Source organism: Podarcis bocagei (assembly GCF_964188305.1).
Source record: "Podarcis bocagei genome assembly, chromosome: 1".
In the NCBI taxonomy this organism is placed as follows: domain Eukaryota; kingdom Metazoa; phylum Chordata; class Lepidosauria; order Squamata; family Lacertidae; genus Podarcis; species Podarcis bocagei.
In genome coordinates this window covers 100,512,334-100,534,837 of record NC_138125.1, presented here as the reverse complement: position 1 = coordinate 100,534,837, position 22,504 = coordinate 100,512,334, and the positions used below count along the sequence as shown (strand labels likewise).

At 42.3% G+C, this 22,504-nt stretch overlaps 1 protein-coding gene across 3 annotated transcripts in view; it reads right to left on the bottom strand.

The window, feature by feature from the left end:
• Positions 1-22,504, bottom strand: part of THSD7B (thrombospondin type 1 domain containing 7B) — a 628,355-nt gene that overhangs the window by 431,645 nt on the left and 174,206 nt on the right. Inside the window, exons 1-2 of one of the 3 annotated variants that reach the window (XM_081199465.1) lie at positions 5,261-5,334; positions 3,851-3,979 (exon numbers count right to left, since the gene is read on the bottom strand). The exons of the other annotated variants lie outside the window; for them this stretch is intronic. The gene's annotated coding sequence lies outside the window, so the exon portion shown is untranslated. Of the gene's footprint in view, positions 1-3,850; positions 3,980-5,260; positions 5,335-22,504 lie in introns of those variants that run through there. 3 annotated transcript variants of the gene reach the window in all.

Genomic DNA, 22,504 nt, shown 5'->3' with positions numbered 1-22,504 from the left:
GCCAGCTCTGCCCTGCCCCCACTTTCCTTTGGTTGGCACCCACCATCTCACCCTTTGCAGCGTGGGCATTGCTATTCACCCTTTTGGAGGGGGGCTGAGTAGGAATTTGGAGGAGAGCTCCTCATTGGCCCTGGGTCTCCTCTTTTTCACCTGTGCTCCACACTGTTTGGTGTCATCTGTGTGACCAGAGGCATGTTCTTTAATTTGGCCCAAATAGCATTTTGTCTGGGCAGGTGAGGGAATTTAAATAGGATTTGCAATAATTCCTATGGTAGTTTGGGATGGCTACAGGGTGAACATGGTGCATGTCAGATTCACACGTAAGGGGCAAGGAGGGAAGAGTGTAACAAACTTTGCTGTGTGGCCACAGCATGTAGCTTTAATTTGTCCAGCAGATGAGAGGGATTGAATTCTGCCCTCCCCCCGTTATTATTATTTACCAGAAAGCTCAACCACATGATCAAAAGCATGAAACCATCTTGGGTAGTTCTGAGCATGCTTCCACCATCTTGTTTGGGTCAATGCCTCCTGAATATAGAAATTGTTAGGGATCAGGACAAATAATTAGTTCACCTGGTCCTCTCTTTCCAAGCAGATATGTTGTAAATGATCCATGCGCCATGGGTGCCAACCAACACCCATCTATAGCAAATAGGGGGCTCACTATGGGTGCTAGTTGGCACCTATGAAGGAGCTTGAATCACCCTTTGATTTTTCTGTGATTGACACCTATATTAGGGCCACCATTTTTTTAAAAAACCTCATATCCTGCTTTTTTCTTTTTTTTCTTTTTGAGAATTCAAGGCACCATAAAATATCAAACAACCCAATACAAAACCACAAAATGCATCAAACCACCATCATAATAAAACAGCAATAAACATAGGAAGCAAAAATCCCAGCAAGGGACGCTCTAAAAAACCAAAAACTAAATGGAGGTAAACAAAAACAGCACTGATATGCCCATACAAGAAAGATTATTTAACATGGTGTGTTAGAAAACCAAGCTCATTACTGACATCTTCTCCAATAGAGTACAAATTATGTCACTCAGGATCCAGCCTCAGAGCTCCTAAAAGCAGTCACCCTGGGTTAGAACGTAGATTTTTAAATAGCTATTTTACAACTTCCATCCCTATTAATAACGGTCACAAGCATGACATCCCAAACTACAAAGTACTTTTGAGAGTTCTATTTAGTCTCGAGCACAGCAACCTGTCATGGTCCTGTCCCCAAACTGCTCAACCCTTATTACCAACTGTTCAGAAGAACTCCTCCAGAAGGTGACCTTTCTGTCCCTTGTTCCTACACTCAGTGAAATCTCTATTATGTGTGGGCACTTAAGTGAAACCAGCAGAAAAGACAAAGACCAACATCTACCGCCCCCTGAACACCCATGATATCTTGCAGAGCCACTTGGACCTTACAGCTCAACTGAACTGAAAGAAGCTTTCATAAGTCTTGTTAAATGGTGACCCGTTTCAGATTAGGCCTTTGTGGTAGCATATGGAAAAGTTTCTAACACAGCTATCCTTAAAAACTGTTTTAAAGTCCCCCCGCCTTGAAGTTAATTTAGATGTGTGATATGTTTTACTGAGGCCTCTAATATATGACAGTTTGGTATGTCGATATTTTACTTTTCGATTATGTTACGTTTGAAAATCTAAATAATTTTTTTTAAAAAAAATGGAAACTTGACACCGATACAAATTGCAAACATTATCCTGCTTAAAATAAAGTGTTACTTAAAAATAATAATCATTCAATTGCAAACTTTTTCCTGCTTAAGGTAAAGGTAAAGGGACCCCTGACCATTAGGTCCGGTCGTGACCGACTCTGGGGTTGCAGCGCTCATCTTGCTTTATTGGCCGAGGGAGCCGGCATACAGCTTCCGGGTCATGTGGCCAGCATGACTAAGCCACTTTTGGCAAACCAGAGCAGTACACGGAAACGCCGTTTACCTTCCCGCCGGAGTGGTACTTATTTATCTACTTGCACTTTGACGTGCTTTCGAACTGCTAGGTTGGCTGGAGATGGGACCGAACAATGGGAGCTCACCCCGTTGCGGGGATTCGAACCGCCGACCTTCTGATCAGCAAGTCCTAGGCTTTGTGGTTTAACCCACAGCGCCACCCACGTCCCTTTTTTTTCCTGCTTAAAAGAAAGTAAATACTTTTTTAAAAAAAATCCATTTGCATACTAGAATTAAATACACAGTATGGAAGATCAGTTTTAAAAAAATAAGATGAAGGGAAAAAAATAGCAATATCCCACTGTCTCCACCAAAAGTGCTTATCGTCTTTGTCACTCTGCAGATCCCAACTGAGAGAAGGAACACTAAAGTTCAGCCTGCTTGGCAGGATGAAACAGCACCACAGCTCTGATATTCATTTATACTACATGGATTCATAGCCCACTTGAAGGAAAAGCTAGTAAAATAATTTATGTCACCATTAAATGACCTCCATGCTGGATGCATTGCAGCCTCAGCACATTAACTGTATTTACCACTGGGAGATACAGAAATGAGCCTGACCTTTTTGACAAGGAAGAAATAAAATCATACTGAAATTGAAGTAAATCACAGGTTGCTTTAAAAAAATATTGCATGACCACAATTTCCTTGCCTATGTTCCTATCACATTTTATGCACATTTGATATATTTCTCGTTTAGCAGGCTAAATAAATTTTGGTATGTCGATCAATAGAATTTATCAGATAGCTCACAGGTTTGTTAAATGCTCTAAATATTCAATTTTTAAAGGCAACTTTTAAAGTTCTGAGGATGTCTGTGCTCAAATGCATGCCTTTTCACTTTGCTAGGAGGAGAAAAGTATAGATGTGAGAAATAAATGACCTGCTTTTAATCTTCTCTAGCAGTGATGAAGTGGATGATACTTGTTGAAAAGCTAACTGGATATGTAGTGGAAGCACTTTGTGCTTCAGGCTGAACAAAACAGAATGAGAAGTTGTAAAACCAACTTAGGTTGCAATGCTAGACACCAGGGTTGGGGAACCTGTGGCCCTCTGAAGGACATTGGACTCCAACTCCCATTAACCCCAGCCAACATAATCACGGGTCATGTACAGTATTATAATAGTTGTATTACAATGGCACAGGCCCTAGGTTTCCCATCCCACTATGCACATTTCCTTTGTGTATATCTCACTGAACATAGTGTGGTAGGAGGCATGCTTATTATTGTTTCAATACCTTTGAAACTAGGCAAAAAAATTATCTGATGATAGCTTCAGAGGTGTCCAAATCAGTGCAGTTTGGAATAGTTTGGTACCCCATCATGATTCAAAATGGCACCTGACAGTGTCTAATCCAAAGCCTGTTCCTTCCTATTAGGAACTATAATGTCAAACTGGATGATGATATCTCCAGAGGCATCCCAATCGGTGCAGTTTGGAATATTTTGGCCTGTCATCATGATTGAAAATGGCACCCAATAGTCTCCAGATTATAGATTAAAATGTCTTTCTCAATCTCAGGAACAACCATGCTAAATTGTGTGTCCAAATCAGTGCAGTTTGGAATAGTTTGGATCAACATCTTGACTCAAAATGGTGCCCAATGGTATCCATCATGCCAAGTAGGGTGATGATATCTCAACAGGCATTTGATCACATAGAGAATAGATGGACAATGCACTTTCCAAAACATAACAATAGATCAGTGCTATTATGCCCACTTCTTCATTTCTTACAGCGCCGTACAGTTATTCCTTGCTGGGTCACAGGAATACAGGAAGTTTTCTTATACCTAGTCAGACTATTGGCTCATCTAGCTACTGACTAGCAGAGGCTGTTCAGGCAGGATTGTAGATTAAAGAGTTTCCCAACCTTGAGGTGCGAGAAATTGTGTCTGGGAACTTTTGCATGCATCTATGGGGACTGCCAAAGTCCTAGCCTAGAAGAGAGCAGAGGAAGTGGACATTTCTCTAGGAGATTTTAATTGCTAGAGATAAAAATCTGTAAAAGAGAGCAGAGGAGGACATTTCTCTTGGAGATGTAAATTGCTACAGGGAATTAAAAAAAAGAAACACCCACACATTTCCATCCCTCGAGTCATTTCAGTCAGGAATGAGATCTACTTTCTAGCCTAGGTAGCTGACTTACACAGGTATCCAGTCAGCAGTGGCCCATCTCTATTAATACCCAGCCGACTTATGTCTACCATGGCTAGAAAGGCCTTGTAATGTTAACAGAGTGCTCAGTCATAGGAGACAAACTTGTAATATATTGCTAGTCTTCATGCTTTGTCACAATACAGTTGTACCTTGGATCCCGAATGCCCTGGAACACGGACTTTTTGGCTCCCGAACGCCGCAAACCCAGAAGTGATTGTTCCGGTTTGTGAATGTTCTTTTGTGACCCGAATGTCCGACAGGGCTTCCTAGGCTTCTGATTTGCTGCAGTGGCTTCAAACATTTTGGAAGTCGAACAGATTTCCGGAACGGATTCCGTTCGACTTCCAAGGTACAACTGTACATTATTAGAAGATGAGTCCTTTGTTGGTTCCAGTCAAGATTCAGGCTCCATCTGAAATATACATTTAAAGCATCATCATACCACTTTGAAAAGTCATGGCTTCTCCCAAATAATCCTGGAAACGGTCGTTTGTTAAGAGTGCTGAGAATTGTGCCCTCACAGAGTAACTATTCTCAGAATCGTTTAACAGTCAATCCGTCTTCCTAGGGAACTCTGGGAATTATAGTTCTGAAAAGGAAATGAAGGTCTCCCAACAACCCTCAGCACACTTAATAAACTACAGTTCCCAAGATTCTTTTGGGGAACCCATGGCTGTACAAAGTGCTGTGATGCTGCTATAAATGTATAGTGCAGATGGGGCCTCAGGGCTCAGCAGGCCTGCTGAGATAGCTCTTTGACAATTACCTGGGTCAGTTTTATGATGAGAACAACAAATCCTTGTCATTCAGTCTGAGAGCTTCACATGTGATTTAATGCTTGTGCATTCACTTTACAGAATGGGGGTGGGGCAGCTCTGTGCATATTTCTTAGCCTGGGAAAGCCACTGGGATGTGGCTCCTACACTCCCAGTGAAATTCCCAAATTGGGTGTGTTGGGGCACATATGCTTGCTCTGCTTACTGACCCCACATACCTTCCCCACGTCTGATCAACCCCTGCTCTCTTTACACCTCACCCATCCCTTTACATCTTGCCCAAACCTTCTGTCTCAGCTTACCTAATCTCCCTCCCCTCTCAGTTTACCTCTTCCTTCACCACTCACCTCAAGCCACAACCCCTTTTAAAGGAGTGTCAGGTGCTTCAGAGAGCAGTTAGCCAAACTGCTCTCTGTTGTACCTCCCAACCTCCATTAAGTAGCCCGCCTGGGCCACCTGCCACCTGTGCTGCTTGATTTCTCATCTGCCTGTTCTGTCATCACACTGGAGTTGCTATGGGTGACTGTGTGAACTGCAGTGTGATGGCAGCTTACTGATTTTACAGCCTTGGAAACCACATTTGACCTTCTCTGTCTAGCTATTCACATAAAGTCAAGAACTAGAAGGACCAATGAGCAAAGAATTCTTAAACACTGTAGAAACATGCTCCTGTGTGATACTGACACAGGATGATCAAAAAGAGCAATTCCTCCTTGGTTTTCTTAGTCCACCCTTTTCTTTCCCCCTCCCTTCCTGCAGTATATATATAAAAAAAACACACAAGGAAATAAACTCATCTGCTTAACTGTATTACTTTAAAATCCATCTTTGATCTGTTTATATATTTCTACACAGGATGAATAACAGGAATCAGTAAAAATTGCATCACTGGGACATAAAAGATAACAAAACGCGATCAAACGTTCTCTGGATGCAATCCACTTTCTGGCAGCTAAGCTAAGCATCATTGTTACTCAGGCTGACAGTAATAGGCAGGTTACATTCCCCCACTTCCTCATAATTACTTGTCTACTAGCATACAAAATATTCTTCACTAATCTTCACAAGACTTAAATAAGCTTCTTTGCTTCCTATTGAGACAGCTAGGCGTTAGCCTCTTATTTTGGGCCCATGATTACAACTCAATGCACACCACATAGACTTCTGAATTCATTGGCCTATGACATTAATTCTCCCCTCACGTAGACATTCATAAGGATGTTGCCATATTGCAACCAGAACAGTTATGCTGAACTCAAGGGAAAGCAGTTGTGGATATAAGCTCTTGTGTAACTCTTTTTCAAATACTGGTTCTTAATCTATAAATCATCAAACATAATTAAGGAAGGGAAAGTTTATTTTCTCATAAACTGGACCCCGATGAAGAAATAACTGGACAGTGGGGAGAGAAAAAAGGCAAACAAATAAATGGATGGAAGAGGGGGATAAAGCTGACAAATACACACTGTCTGGATGCTTCCGCAGTTTCAGGCTCTGGTTTTTTTTGTGTTTTTTGTTTTTTTGTTCCTCCAAGAGTGTCGGTGTGCCTGCGTGTAAGAAAAGGAACCCTAACTTCTCATTGTTGATTTCTCCCATTCATCCTCATTTTAGCCTTCCTTTTTCCAATTTACCCTTTCACCCAGTATGTCTGGTGAATTGTGAAGGAGGGAACTCCCATAACATGCATCTGACTCCAGACCCTCCATGTGCCCCTATTTTCCAGGGACGGTCATGGATTTACAGAAGCCGCCCTGGTTTCTGATTTGATCCTGTAATGTACCGCTTTTCCTCAGAACGTCCCTATTTTCACTGGAGGAATGCTGGAGGGTATGGAGGACACCCCTATTTTCATTTGGAAAATTCAGGAGGGTATTCCAAGATCCAAATAACTTTATTGTACTAGCCATTGGCCATGATAAATCTGAATCAAAAATAAATCCACAGGAGGGTATGTAACTCTCCCCCAAAGAACCCACTACCATCTTCCCTACACCCTGAGAGTTTGTTCTAGGCCTTCTGCAGTGTCTGGGACATAAAACGTTGGAGGGGGGCAGGGAAGCAACTGAGCTTGAGGCCATTATGAACTGCAAATGTTGCTTACTCACCCAGTGCTGAGTTATGACACACAAATCCCCAAGCTTCCTTTGTTTTTACTTGCCGCATTAAATGCTGATCAGTCAGTTTTCTTCAATAGAGTAACTGCTGACCTTTGTCTAAGCAAGGTCTACAGTGTACACAGGAGCTGGGAACAATTTGTTCAACTCATTGCTTTCCCCCATTGGAATACAATCACGTTAAACTGAACCCTAAATCAGCTGGAGAAAAAATAGGAAACACGTTGACATGAAGCAGAGCTGGCTCTCCTTTTGTGAAATGCGCCTCTTTTCAGCAAGAAAGAACCATGTCTTTCGGAGTCCGTGATACCAGATGATGCACCCAGCTAAGGTACACAGCAGGAACTAAGCCTGGCACAGCGATCCATTTGTTCATGCTTCCACAAATACATTATCTCCTGGAGAGAAGGGGCCAATACAGAAAACATCACACAAGTGTATTTTCTTATCTCCACCCGTCTCTTGCCAAAGAAACCAAGGAAAGGAATATTTTAAACAGTCAGAAAGTTATTCCTGCCCATCACAAGCAGACTGTCATACACAGTTATTTAGATTACTGTTATTTAGATGACTAGGGACGCGGGTGGCGCTGTGGGTAAAACCTCAGCACCTAGGACTTGCCGATCGTCAGGTCGGCGGTTCAAATCCCCGTGGCAGGGTGGGCTCCCGTCGTTCGGTCCCAGCGCCTGCCAACCTAGCAGTTCGAAAGCACCTCCGGGTGAAAGTAGATAAATAGGGACCGCTTACCAGCGGGAAGGTAAACCGTGTTCCATGTGTTGCGCTGGCTCGCCAGATGCAGCTTGTCACGCTGGCCACGTGACCCGGAAGTGTCTGCGGACAGCGCTGGCTCCCGGCCTCTAGAGTGAGATGAGCACACAACCCTAGAGTCTGGCATGACTGGCCCGTACGGGCAGGGGTACCTTTACCTTATTTAGATGACTGGCTTCCTTTTGAAATCCTCCACTGTTTTGAAATGTTTTTTCCCCTAATTTTACTCCGAAAAGGGAAGGGGAGATTGCTGTTTAGAAATGAACACTACTGTACTGCACGCTTACATATTTGATTTGATTTAATATAATATCAGGGTTGCTTGCCTTTTACACCCCAATCCTTAGCATATTGGCATGGCAATACGGCCCACTGATTTAAAAGGGACTTATTTCCAAGTCAGTATATGCCTAGTTGATTGAAGTGTTGTGCTTCTGTTTGAATAGTGAACTCATTTAAATTACTACTGTAGTTACTAAATACAGATAATTTCTTTGGATATTTAATTAATAGCATTTTTTATTTTTAAAAAACCAGTAGCACAGCAGTTGAGGAAAAATTACCTATGGTGAATTGTTGCCGTGACATGAGTTACATAGATTTTAACAATAATGGAATGATCACCATGCATTTTCATGGGTGACAGCTCCGCTTACAATCATATTAAGATCTGGTTTTGTAATCTATAATTAATTTTTGAGTTCTTCATTATTCTCAATTAATGCTTTCAGCTCTGCTTGGGATATTACAGTACAGAAAGGAAAATGTGCAGGCACACAAGAGGGGGGGGAATATGTGTAGGCATAAAATACTTAATAGGGGGTTAGTGGTGACAAATATTGGACCAAAAAATGCCAGGGTCTTTGTGTGCATGTGTGTGTAGTTTTTTACAGCCACTTCCTTTTATATTAGGCTCCTGAAAGTAGTTGCAATAGCAGTCCATGTTCAATAACTCTCCAGCTGAAAGATTGCCTTTATGTTTACATATCATTATCATAAATGAATATATGTTGCATCGTCCAGCCAATTTAGTCAAAGTGAGCCTGGCCATTCATTTAAACAGGAGCAGGGCAAGGCTCTTAATTTTTAAAAAGCTGCTCCCTCGTAATTCCTCCAGTAATTGCTACTTAGCTCATTCATAATGGAAAAGCTTCCAAAACTGGCAGCGGGAACATACATAATAGTGATTTGCACTTTGGCAGTACTTCCAGCTATTCCCTATTTTGAGGCATACAGTAATAAAAAGATATGCCTTCTCATTAAGTGATTATTTTTTAATAATGGTGCATTATTTATTTTTTATATAATTTTTTTATATAATAAAAAAGCACAGAGAAGAACACATCAAAAAGAGCGGAAATACAATATGAGGCCAAGGAACATAAAGGTACTATCCAGTGCTGGTCCTATTCAGAGTAGACCCACTGAAATTAACAGCGATGACTAATTTAGGTCCATGAATTTCAATAGGTCTACATCCTTAAATGTGTTCATGGCTTTAATGGCTCCCGTTCTAATTTAATTAAGCTTAATGCCACAACTTGTTGGAAGGCCATTAAGTGATGTGAAAGCTTATATGAGGAATCAGGTTATGAGGTCAACAAGAGTTGGACTTACTGACCTTTGAGGTCTCTTGTGCGAACTATGATTTTGAGTTGCTGCATCTCTAGAGAAAAATATTATGGGAGCCCAAAGGGTCGATTCAGTTTTATATACCACAACAGGTGCCTCCTCTGTGACCCTTTGTCCTGCTTGTACTTCATCCATTCAATGAGCGAGGTCCATTCTGGAATGGGAACAATGGGGAGGAGGAAACAATGGACCTGAATGGATGTCTTTTAAACAAAATGCACATACATTTGTACCACATCCTTTCTCCAAGTTGTTCAGGCCACATCTAGTTATCATATTTTATATTCATGGCAACGTAGAGTCACTGAACCAGCTTGCATACTGGCTGTCCATGCCTTCAGAGCAAGAGGTCAAAGTGCCCTTCTGCAGACGCTGGCTTCCAACTTCTGTCCAATCTCCATTCCTGGCTCAAGAAAGAGACTGCTGTCATAGCTACCATAGAAGTGAGATAGAGGAGAGAGAAGACATGAATAGCCTGTGCTCATTCCAAAGTAACCATCCAATCCTCAACCACTTACGCAGGCCGGCATCCAACTTGGTCCCCTCCAGTTGTTGTTGGACTACAATTCCCATCATCCCTGAAGGGAGCTGTAGTCCACCAACACAAGAGGGTACAAGCTCGGCCACCCTGCAGCACTCACCTCCACTGCTACTTCCTAGCACCCAAAGGAAACAGTGGGAAGGAGAGACTTCCGGGTTAGCGCGATCGGCAAATGGCGGATTCCCTCCGAGCTCCGGGTCCTGCCGTGGCGGCGACGCGGGGACCCTCAGAAACCACAGGCGCGGAAGCCTGTGGACCTGGTAACTCGGCGGGCACCATTTGCGCCTTTTTAAAGGCTTCAGAGCCGGTGACGGAGAGTGGCATGGTGCTGTGAGTGGATCGCTTCTTCTAAGGAGTGAAGCCACGAGCCATGGCCGGAGAGCGCTGACTTCTTCTTTGAACATTTGGGCTCTAAAAGTAACAACCCGTGAGTAATACGGAAATTGGACTTAAAAATCTCTTTTAATTGAATTCGGTACGACCGGGGGAGGTGCTAAAAGGAAGTCCGCCTCCCCCCCCCTTGCAGGCATTTTAAAAGCAAGAATCGGATAACTAAGGTTGTGAGACTGTTTCTCTCTCGTTGAGATAAAAAATTTTAATTCCACGATTTGGCTATATAAGTTTTGTGCTGGAGGACCAGAATTGACTGTGTGAGTTGAAGTTTAACACACACACACACACACACACACACACACACACACACCGGATCCGGGAGCGACCCGAGAGTGAGCCTGTGGAGGATTTAAATAGAGTTTGACAGCTGTCAAATGAGCTGTCAAAGTCAGGAAATTTGGCTTTGTGCTATATCTACCGGTTATTTTTGCTACATTGGACTTTAAGCTTTTGGAAATAAGAAATAAGAACAAAATAACCTGATTATTGGATATTGTAACCAGAATCCCTCTAGAGGGGGTTCTGAGATACTACAATGGCTGCAGATGGAAAAGTACAGGCAGAGTTGGATAGAGTGTTTCATTTGGTGTGTGGAGTGCCGCAGGGCGCAATTCTCTCCCCAATGCTTTTTAACATCTTTATGCGCCCCCTTGCCCAGATTATCCAGAGCTTTGGGCTGGGCTGTCATCAATATGCTGATGACACTCAGCTCTATCTACTGATGGATGGCCACACCAACTCGGCCCCTTACACACTGACCAGATGCTTGGAAGCTGTGGCTGGATGGTTTCGTGGGAGCCGATTGAAACTAAATCCTTCGAAGACAGAGGTCCTATGGCTAGGTCGGGATAGCATGGGGATGAGGGACCAACTCCCTTCTCTTGCGGGGGCCCAATTAGTGCCATTGCCTTCCGTTAAGAGTTTGGGTGTAATCCTTGACGCCTCCCTTTCCATGGAGGCGCAAGTCACAGCAACAGCCAAGGCGACATTTTTCCACCTTCGCCGCATCAAGCAGTTGGTCCCTTACCTTTCCCGCCCCGACCTGGCCACAGTGATCCATGTGACAGTCATCTCCAGGCTTGACTACTGTAACTCGCTCTACGCGGGGCTGCCCTTGAAGCTGTCCCAGAAACTCCAGCGGGTACAGAATGCTGCAGCGAGGCTCCTCACAGCGTCTCTGCCATGGGAGCATATTCATCCAGTGCTTTTCAAGCTGCACTGGCTCCCGGTGGAGTACAGGGTCAGATTTAAGGTGCTGCTTTTGACCTTTAAAGCCCTTCACGGCCTAGGACCCTCGTACCTACGGGACCGCCTCGCCTGGTATGCCCCACGGAGAGCCTCAAGGTCCATAAATAACAACACCCTAGTGGTCCCAGGCCCTAAGGAAGTTAGATTGGCTTCAACCAGAGCCAGGGCCTTTTCAGCACTGGCCCCAACTTGGTGGAACGCTCTGTCTCATGAGACCAGGGCCCTGCAGGATCTGATCTCTTTCCGCAGGGCCTGTAAGACAGAGTTGTTCCGCCTGGCCTTTGGATTGGAGCCAATTTGATTCCCTCCGCCCCCTTTTTCTTTTTTCTTTTCCTTCTCCTGCAATGAGGCTCCATTTTAATATTTTAATGTTCCATTATTTTAATGTTGTATTTTATTTTTGTTTTTAAGTTGTAATCACTCATCTTGTTTTTATTATTGCTTGTAAGCCGCTCTGAGCCCGGCCTTGGCTGGGGAGGGCGGGGTATAAATAAAAAATTATTATTATTATTATTATTATTATTATTATTATTATTATTATTATTATTATTATTATTTCCTGGGAATATTGCAAGAGTTGAGTGATGTTATGGCTACAAATCTTACAACCTTGAATTCTAAAGTAAACAACTCTGCTGAAATCGGTGAGGATTTGATTCAAGAAGAATCTGCAGCTGGAGAAGAAGAAATTTGTGTTGTTTTTGAGGAGTCGAATGGAGGAGCTGAAATGCGGCAGGTGGAGAAGGACAACCAGGGGCCTGTCAGGATGGAAGTTAAGGAAAGCAAGGTTCGGATGATGAAAACTTGGTATGAAATGGAGAATAAAGATTGGGGACTCTCTTCTATGGGGAGTCCGAAAGACCTTTGGATTACAAATTCGATAAAGGTGAAGATTGAAGCATTTGGGACATTTGGGACATTGGTATCTGAAAAGATCAAGAAACAGGATCTGGACCTTTTCTTTGAATATGGAGGCCTGGTTGGAAAAAATACAGACCCTAGTGGGTCAAAGCTGCTCCGAGACTTGATGTTCAACATGAAGGATTGTCAACAAAACCGGCTGAAAGGGACTGAAAGAGACTTAAGGGCCTCGGACGTGATAGACCCAGGCTGAGAACTGATAGACTGAAAGACAACTTTTGGGGAGCAAAACCGGGGAAGGGGGGGGAGATTTTGGGAATCCAAAGGGGTATAATTATATGTTTTTATTGGACAAGTTGTTGGGTAACAATTATAAAAATTGGGAAACTCGTGAAAGGGAACTTGGGACGACCTTAGAAAAAGGTGTAAATGTTATGTATTAAAATGAGGTTTAGAAGTTTAAATTTGATAAATTAAGATAATTTAAGTAAAATGTTAATAAGGGATAATTTGGGGATAAGAACTTGTTGAGTTAATTACTGGAATAGGGATGCAAGAAGGGGAGGTGGGGGAAGTCCGGGAAAGTGGTTAAGAAAGTAAGATTTTAAAACTATATTTGTTTTGTGTGTGTTGTGTGTTGTGTGTTGTGTTTGTTTGCTGTTGTGTTTGTCTAAAAAACTTTTGGAAAACCCTAATAAAAATTTTATATATATAAAAAAAGGAAACAGTGGGAAGGGTCCTCCAACACCTGCCACAATGGTGTGGCAGCCTGAGAACCACCTCACCCACTGGCACTGTAGTGACCGTGTAATTTTCCTGAAGCAATGATACACAAGGAGCCATTTGGCTCTGGGTATATCAACGGAAGGCTTGCTCTTCAACATTTCTCCAATTAAAAAAGGGACATCCGATTCAATGATGACGATGATCCCCCCCCCCCATCGGACTGGGTTACCCCAGCCACTGTCGGTGGCTTCCAACATATATGAAAACATAATAAAAGTGTACAGGGCTGCCTTCAGATGTCTTATAAAGGTTGCATAGTTACTTATGTCCTTGGTTTGGGGGGTCACATAACTCCACACCCTCCAACATTTCTCCAGTGAAAACAGGAACGTTCTAAAGCAAGGGAGACACTCTGGGATCAACTGGGATGGCTTCTGTAAATCCAGGACTGTCCCTAGAAAATAGGGACACTTGGAGGGTCTGGGAAGGTGGTAGCCTCTGGTACTGGGTACTGAGAACACTAGAACACTCCTGGATGAACTGGGCAGGTGGCGTCATGTACCACTTCTTTTTTTTTAAAGAAACAGATAAGCAATCTTCAAAGCACTCCCCACTTGCCATGCTTTAGGCTCTCTGTTTTGGTGATTCCCTTTGGACCACTAGAGCTAAAGTGGTTTCTTAGGCCTGGGTGACTCACCGGGTTATGAATCCGATGGACAAGCTTTGTCAAATGTCCTCCTGTGGACTCACAGACTTTGCAGCATGTTTCCCCTTCAGACCAATCCCTCACAGGAGTACAAAACAAGAACTCTTATTATGGAGAGTTTCTGAGCCAAGTGTATAAAAATAGGTCCTTTGTGTGTTTCTTTGCAGATAACTAGCAGTTTGAATGTGTCAGGGGAGAAAAAAAATTACACCTTCCTACACGAGCTGTCAAATTACCTGTCATCTGTTAAAAATAAATAAATAAATAAGTAACCCAAACTATAAGGGACTGATAACCCACAAAGGGCTAATTATTTCAGCTTTGTAAGTAAGATGTGAAAAATGATTTCTAATGGCCATTCAATTTATTTTTCCAACTCCTTTGCTTCAGCACCACTATTTCCCTCTTTATTTTCAGAGTAGCATCCTACTTTCAAACAGAACACTTCTCATATATCAAACTTGCCATAATCTCATATTCTCTCTTGTCATACATCTATTGGAAACCAAGCTGATTCTGTGGTACTACCTAAGCAAATCTCTCTTTTTTGGCCGGGGAGAAGGCTATGCATTTTCACAGTCAGATGGCATCATTTGAGCATTTTCAGCTCTGTACATACAAGGGCTGAATTTCATATTACACGCAAATAAACACATCAAGCTGTCCTCAACTGTCAGCCCAGTATTGTCCAGCACAGACATAGCCATTGTGGTGACTGTGGACTACAGCTCCCATCATCCTTGACCATTGGCCATGCTGCCTGGGGCTGATGGGGATTGTAGTCCGAAACATCTGAAAGGTGCCACATTGCCTACCTTTGCGCTAGCAGCAATTCGCCAAGGAGCCAGATAGAGGCTGTGTACACACCATATATTTAAAGCATGCAACCTCCCCACCAAGAATCCTGAGAACTGTCATTTGTTAAGGGCACTGGGAACTGTAGCTCTGTGAGGGATAAGCTACAGTTCCTAGGGTTCTTTGAGGGAAGCAATGTGCTTTAAATGTATGGTATGTATGCAGCTTTAAATGTATGGTATGTATGCAGGCAGAGTTCATTTTGCTATCTAAGATACTTTCAGATGGAGATGCAAGGCACTTAGCTACTGGAACTTGACCACTGCTTGTCATAACGCAGGCCTTGATGTCAAAGGTGAAGCTGGCCTGAGCCTGGGGAACTGAACCAGTCTCCTGATGCTGAGGCTGGAGGGTGGGAGTCTGCAGAGCTGAATCCAGGATCCTTACTCAGCCTAAGGAGGAATTGCATGGCCCCCGCATGCCAGGTGTGAAGCCCAAGAAAGACAAGTAAGCACTTATCCTCAAGCAGTAGAGTTGTGGAAAGGATGGGCAGAAATAAATTACTTTTTTAATAAAAAAACAACCCTCAGTTTATCTCTAGCATTTACAGGGCAAGTTGCTCACTCAGAATTGTCCAAAATGCTGCCACCTGAGTATGTTCAAATCAGAACTTTATTTTGCTTTGCCTTACTAAAAGCTGGATTTGAACTTCTACTACTTGATCTTGTCTTGCTTTGCTTGCTAGAACCTGAACTTTCCAGATTCCATTAAGGCAAACAAAAAACAGGCAAAGCAGCATTCTGACTTGTACACATCAGGTGATGGGGGAAAGGTGGGCTATAAATCTAATTTATAATTATGATTATGATTATGACAATGACGATGACGATGATGTCTACCTTGGAAAAATAGTACAATCATTGCAACAATACTTGCTACTGAAGGAAGCTGCGCTGGAATTTTCTTAAGTTTCTCTCCAGCCTGCTCTATGAGTTATCCTGTTGGATGGAATAGATTGTCTTCCAAACCCAGGTATGCTCCCACTATATATCACCAAAAGCCATTGGGAGTCCTGGCTCCATATGAGTCCTAGCTCCCTTTTCACAAAGCACATGAGATACAAGAACATGGCCAGCTCTAGCAATTATTAGGGCAGAAAGCCTGGTGTTCATTACAATAACTGTCTGTGCTCCCAATTGCTTTTATTGATAAACAGTGGGAGCCTCCCTGGGGTTGGAGGAAAAATCTCTCCCACCCAGCAGGGTATCTCTTGGACACGACAGGATCACTCTGTTTAGTATGCATTTAAGTTTGCACAGTTTTATTTTAGCGTAATTTATGAGTCAATTATTTTTTTTAAGAAACAATGGTTTCCTGGCCACAAGCTTTTCAGATGGGGAAATGGAAAGCAAAACAAACATACCAGTATAATACCTGTACCCCATGCATTGTGTGGCGAGTTCCCGTCCCCCCAGTGGAAATAAAGACACATGACACAATTATTAAGGTTAATGAGCTAAATAAGACCACAACTTTATTGGTTACAGGTGATGAGTGGTATTGGCTTAGGCATTGGTCCTAACCGACTATATACGGCTTCAGCCCGTCCGCTTGAAGTCCGGGAAGGGTTAACCACCAGTAGGGGGAGTCCTGCTGATGCACATCAACTAGGAACTCCCCCGGGGTCACTGCTTGGGGCGTGCCTTAGGCCCTCACCTCCATAGGCTTCGGACAGGGCCACCCCCCCCCCCCCGGAATCCTTTATTGGACTACCCTTCAATATGCGGGGCATGTGATGGCGCTTCCTCCCCTCTTCCATCTACAAAACAATACCAATACCAATGCCTAACCACCAATACCAAGAAAGTTGTGACGATTTGCTATGAGGTAGGCTAAAACTAACTGGCTGGTGCCAATTTGCCAAGTGGAAAAATTCCTACCAGGCCCCTCAACAGCGACCAACCAAGGTCCATAGCAAGGTCAAGGAACGAAAACCTTAAAGGGCAGGAGGGTGGGAAACAGGAACAGCTGATAGGTGGGGAAAGAGGGAGATCTCCAGCCGCACCTGCGTTAAATAGGCCACGCCCCCAGAGCCGGCAGATTGGCTGGCCAGGGGGTGCAGTGGTCGGGGATTCCAGCCACTGCACGCGTGTTGGGGCTGTGACGCCCACAATCCCACCTCCTCTGCAGGGCGGAAGTGGCTTTATCTTAGCAAAGGAAAATATATTTGCAGTGAAAGCTTAAGCATGTTTACTCATAAGGACATATGAAGAGCCTGCTGGTCAGACCAATAGCCCATTTAGTCCAGCATCCTGTTCTCAGCTAGATGCCTATGGGAAACCCACAAGCAGGATTTGAGCACAAGCACCATCTCCTCTCCTGAGGTTTCTAGCAACTGGTATTCAGAAGCATTCCTGTGTAGGCAAAGTACAGTCATCATGGCTAGTAGCCATAGGTAGCCCTCTCATCTTAGTCAGATGTAAGACCCAGTATGCTCAGTAGGGCTTACTCCCAGGAGAGTAAAGGATTGCAGCTTTAATTGATTCCCTCAAGAGAGACTAGCATGTTTTTTCAAGTCAGACTTTTGCAGACCCATTACCAGCCTACCCAAGTCAGGGTGTGGGGGGAGGCAAGAAAATTTGTCAGGTTTGCCAGAATTATTGATTTTGTCTCTTTCAAAACTAGCAGATTCAATTCCACAAAGGCTTGCTGTTTTAATAGAGTTTACTTGGGAAATGCATATGCAAGGAACTTCCATCCATCATCGTTCTGACATCCAAGCTAAAGTCACTTTTAATCTGTATATAATGCTTGGGATTACATATTCATTTAATATAATCTTGCCTCCCTGGTTCACAGTAGGAGGCTAATATACAAAGCTGTCGTGATCAGCAGCCTGTTTGCTCATTCTTCCAGCAAAATGCACTGTATTTGGCTAACCTTTTGTTATATGACTGGCTTAGAAGTTTGACTGGCAGTAGTCAACATGGCAGAAATCTTCTCTTTTGAGGCTCATGGCTGATCACTGCTGAGCAATCTTTTGGGCATTAACTGATATAGTGAGGGAAGAGAGCAAGGAAGCTGGAGGATGTCAAGAAAATTCATAAGGTTTAAAGAAGCTGTCAGAAAGGAATGAAGGCCACCAAATGAAACCGTGAGGTACCTTTCTGTGTCATGAAAATCATAAAAATGGCTTCTGCTACAGCTGCCCCTCCACATGTATTTAGAATTAACATTTGCTGGATGCTAGGCAGAATGTATAAGGAGAGCTTTTGCCCACATAAACTGCCCTATGTATTAATATATTCAAAAGCAGCTGCATTCTGCCTCAGAAGCGTGCCTTCATTTTGCAATGTTTGAAAATATTAACTGAAAGGGGGCATTGGGTTCCGTTTTCATTCATTCTGAAGAGAATGCCATGAGTAATGAAAGCATACATTGCTCACATTTCACGCCTGTTCATACCCATTTTGGAAGGGGAGGTCTAACCTGGTGCTTCCTGGTGGCAGCAATGGGGCTGACGTTGGCAGCCATTTAATTTTCCAAGAAAGTTGTATCGTTTGGGGGCCATTTGAGGCACAAAAAGGATGCACACTAATCCGAGTTCCCCTTTTCGGTGGGTGAAGCCACTGTTTCCCTTTCACTCATGCCCAGGAAGAATGCAATGTCTAGGAACATTCTGGGAATGTAAGATGGTAGCCAATAGGAATGCCCACTAGTATCAGTTCCCCTGCCGCTCAGAATGGTCCCCCCCCCCCAAAAAAAAGAGTTAAGGTAAGAAAACATACAATGAAATTGATGATAGGTGCACGACTAATGAATGAATAATGAAAGAAATATGGTTTTAACAAATGAGTACCAAAATGTTTTATAATGAAAATGAACAGTATATTGAAATGATAACAAATGTGTGCCTTTATTCTGCAAAGCTGATGGCTACAAGAAAGGTCTTTGAAGAATGCCCTCCCTAAAAAGGCCCATCCCTTCTTTTCTCGTGTGTGTGTGTGTGTGTGTGTGTGTGTATGAACAACTACTGCCTAGTCTGTATTTTAAGACCTGCTGGGGACGCCCTACTTCTTAATCTAACCTTAGCTTTAGCTGGGTCGGTGACAGCATGAGGCAAGATGTTCTTGGGGGGAGGGCTGATTCTGGGATCCCCAAAGAATTTGGTTGACCTACACATTGGCTTTATTTAAGCAAAAAGTGAAATGGAATGTAACCTAACCTTCTTGCTGACACTACTGCTTTCTATAGTTTGCTATGATGTTGAGTTAATGCTGTTATTTTTTATTGTACAATTTGTTATACTGCATTGTAAACCACTCCGTGCTCTCATTAGGAAGAAGGGTGGGATATAAGTATGAGGAAGGAAGGAAGCAAACAAACCAGCAGTTAATGACAATATGCTCCAACAGATGCTTTGGAATGAGTAATGGAAAGAAAAAGTTCACCTGGCAAATATTTACACTACAGTGGTACCTCGGGTTACATACACTTCAGGTTACATATGCTTCAGGTTACAGACTCCGCTAACCCAGAAATAGTACCTAGGGTTAAGAACTTTGCTTCAGGATGAGAACAGAAATCGTGCTCTGGCAGCGCAGCAGCAGCGGGAGGCCCCATTAGCTAAAGTGGTGCTTCAGGTTAAGAACAGTTTCAGGTTAAGAACGGACCTCCAGAACAAATTAAGTACGTAACCAGAGGTACTACTGTACTTACAATTTTTTATTTGTTTTTAAAAAATCTTGAATTTTCTGGGAGGCACAAGGAGGTATGTAAACAGGAGAGATTTATTTCAAAATTCAAGAATGGGGGCATGAACATTGATGGTGGGGTGAATCCTCACTGCTCCCCCCTCTCTCTTTCCTACCCAACATTGCCTCTCTCCTTCCATCCCTGTTCCCTTTTCATGAGGCACAGGACCAGTTCTCTGGAAGGAGAGGTAGACAAAAAAAGACAACATTAATAGTAACGCTGCATGCCGACCATTCTAATTTTTAATTAAAAAACAAACAAACATAAGATCCTGATATGGTAAGCAATATTATTTATTCCTGTCCTAGTAAATGGGAGAAGACACTTAGTATTATCTATAATCATGTATTTGAGGTAAGGAGGTGTCACAAGGGGGTAAATATTAGATTTTTAAATACAATGCTAGTTACACCTAAGCATCACTCATTCGATTGAGACACTTCCCTATTTACTCAGTTGGCTCCAACAAATAAATTACATGTCTCTGCTTCTTCAATTTGTTTCAATAACACAGGCATATGCTGAAAGCACAGTAAATCATTACTTAGCAGATTTCATCTGAGGTTCACACACCACATACACACAAACGATGGAGCTAGCCGCTCTATAGCAATGTTAGGTCTGGCAAAAGTCAATAGCAAGGATTGCAGGCTATGATGTTGGGCTATGATGTTGCCTCTTTGTAATGTTAGAGGCATCATCTAAAAATCTTGTGCAAGAGAGGTTATTTTTTCTAATTAGGTAGCCATGATAAGTTATGGAAACTCTTGAGCATTCCTTTGCCTTGAAGTTACAGTGGGTGAATAATTTCAAGACAAAACGAAAGGACCATTCTCCTGTGATTCTAAGCATGGAAAGAGATCAAAGACCTAACATCTATTTTGTTTGATTTTTCTCTAGGTTTGTAGGTTTCAAAAGAAAAAGTGACATTTTTTTTCTTCCTCTGATATGTTCAATATGGGAATGGTATTTTGATCCCCTGCAGTACCTTTAATAGCAGACTGTATACAATTTATTCAAAACAGATTAGTGACAAGCTCTTGTTCTTTAATTTAAAAGTAATAATAAAATAAAATCCAAGGTAAGTATAGCAAAAAATTGTATAAATTAAGTTTCCAACATGCAGTCTATGAACATTACCTTTTTTTAAAAAAAAAAGCATATAGAACGGACTTGAAAGTTCTCAGTAGTGAAATTATGTTAGCAGATGCAGTGTTTAAAAGGAAAAGCTTAGGGAAGCTTACTAAATATGTCATATCCTCATCGCCAAAGATCTGCTGAACCTTTGGGGCAGAATTAGCTATCTACACAACTTCCAGCAGAAATGACGGCATTCTTGTGCCACTTTGGGCATGTTCACATCAGTTTAATTTGAAATGACATTTTACATAATTCCATCTCCCTTTCATCAATCACCAGGGCCACTGATACCAGGAAGAGCAGGGAGCTTCAGACTGTCCAGCTATCTGGACAAAGAGAATCCAGAAGACTGCAAATATCCAGCGCTACTTGACCTTGGTTTCTAAGTAGTCCACTTCTAATAGAGGGAACTATTTCCTCCATGGCTGATGCAGACTTGTTAAAGAATAGCAATAGCAACTTCTAAGGGCAGGGGGAGCTCATTTTATATCGTCATTTCCTGTCCTCACTCCTAATGCATTTGTTAATCAACACAGAAAGAGATGGTGGTGGTGTTTAGCTCTGCAGGCAAGGAGAAAACCTATAAACTAGAGATGGGATAATCCAGTGCTATTAGAAGCATCCTGGTAGAAGCACACTTCTCAAGTGCCACTTCTCATTTGCCTAGAACTGGCAGGCCACCTCCAAAGGGTTAATCCCTTAGAGGTCATCACTTCAGGTTTGAGACTAAAGCAGTGTTGTCACCTTTCCTATTTAACTATGGTTAGTGGGGAATTCATAGACTGGGTAGCATCATCTTTCTCTAACTCCTCTAGTGGGAACAGGAGGGGTGTGTCAGTGACAGCTGGACACAGTAGAAGATAATGGATGGAAATGCTTCTCTCGTTGAAACCTGATACCGGTTGCACATTGGGTAGGGTCTTCTTTCTAATTTCTGTTGTGTTATTATCATTGAATTCATTTGCTGTTTGCATATCTCATGCTTTGGTGGGGCATTTTAGCATCTCCTCTAATAAGTATTGCTTACATTTATTGTGTTTTAATTTTATCTTATTTTTATGCACCATGGAGGCCTATTGTCAAGCAGAAGGCTAGCACATACACATATAAATACACAATTGTGTTTTTTAAAAATGATATTTATTGAAAGTTTAAAATTACAGAAAAAGTGTAAAAAAGGGGGGAAAGAGATTAAACAATACAAGTCAATACATATAAAAAAGAAAAAGAAGAAAAAGAAGGGGGGAAAGAACAAAACACACAATACATCAAAACCAAAAACAAAAGCAAAAAAGTTAAAAATAGATCCAATATTTCCATATCTTTGTCTTTCATTAACTTGTTTCATCAACCTCCTCACACCTCCCTTTTTTGTATTCTAGTTATTCATTATTTCAGCAAATCCTTTCCATCTTTCACTATTTTCTGTCATTTAATTGTCTTAATTTATTTTAACCTTATCTTACCATAAAAAACATTAAAACTTAAAACTTATTTGTACATAACTCCTTATAACATTTCTACTAAAGCCATATAGTTTCATTCCAACATTTTTCTAACACTCATAAATTTTACAATATTTCTCTAAATAAATTTTTTAAACTTTCTTCCAATCTTCATCCACCGTCTCTTCACCCTGGTCTCGGGTTCTGTCAGTCTTTTCTATCCATTCCATCTAGTCCATCAACCTGGTGATCTCCTGTCCGAGGCTCTTAACTCTTTTCCATGTCCCTTCTGCAGATCTTCTTCATATTTATACCTACACTTTACTTTGTCTTCTGCCGATCTTGTTCTTAATTTCCTTCCTTTGTCACTGAGGAGTAGATCTCGGGGAGGCTCCAACCTAACAATATCTTTATCCCTTCTCGGCAGGTCAGCCTATTCTGCATAGACAGGGCCAAAATCCAAAAAA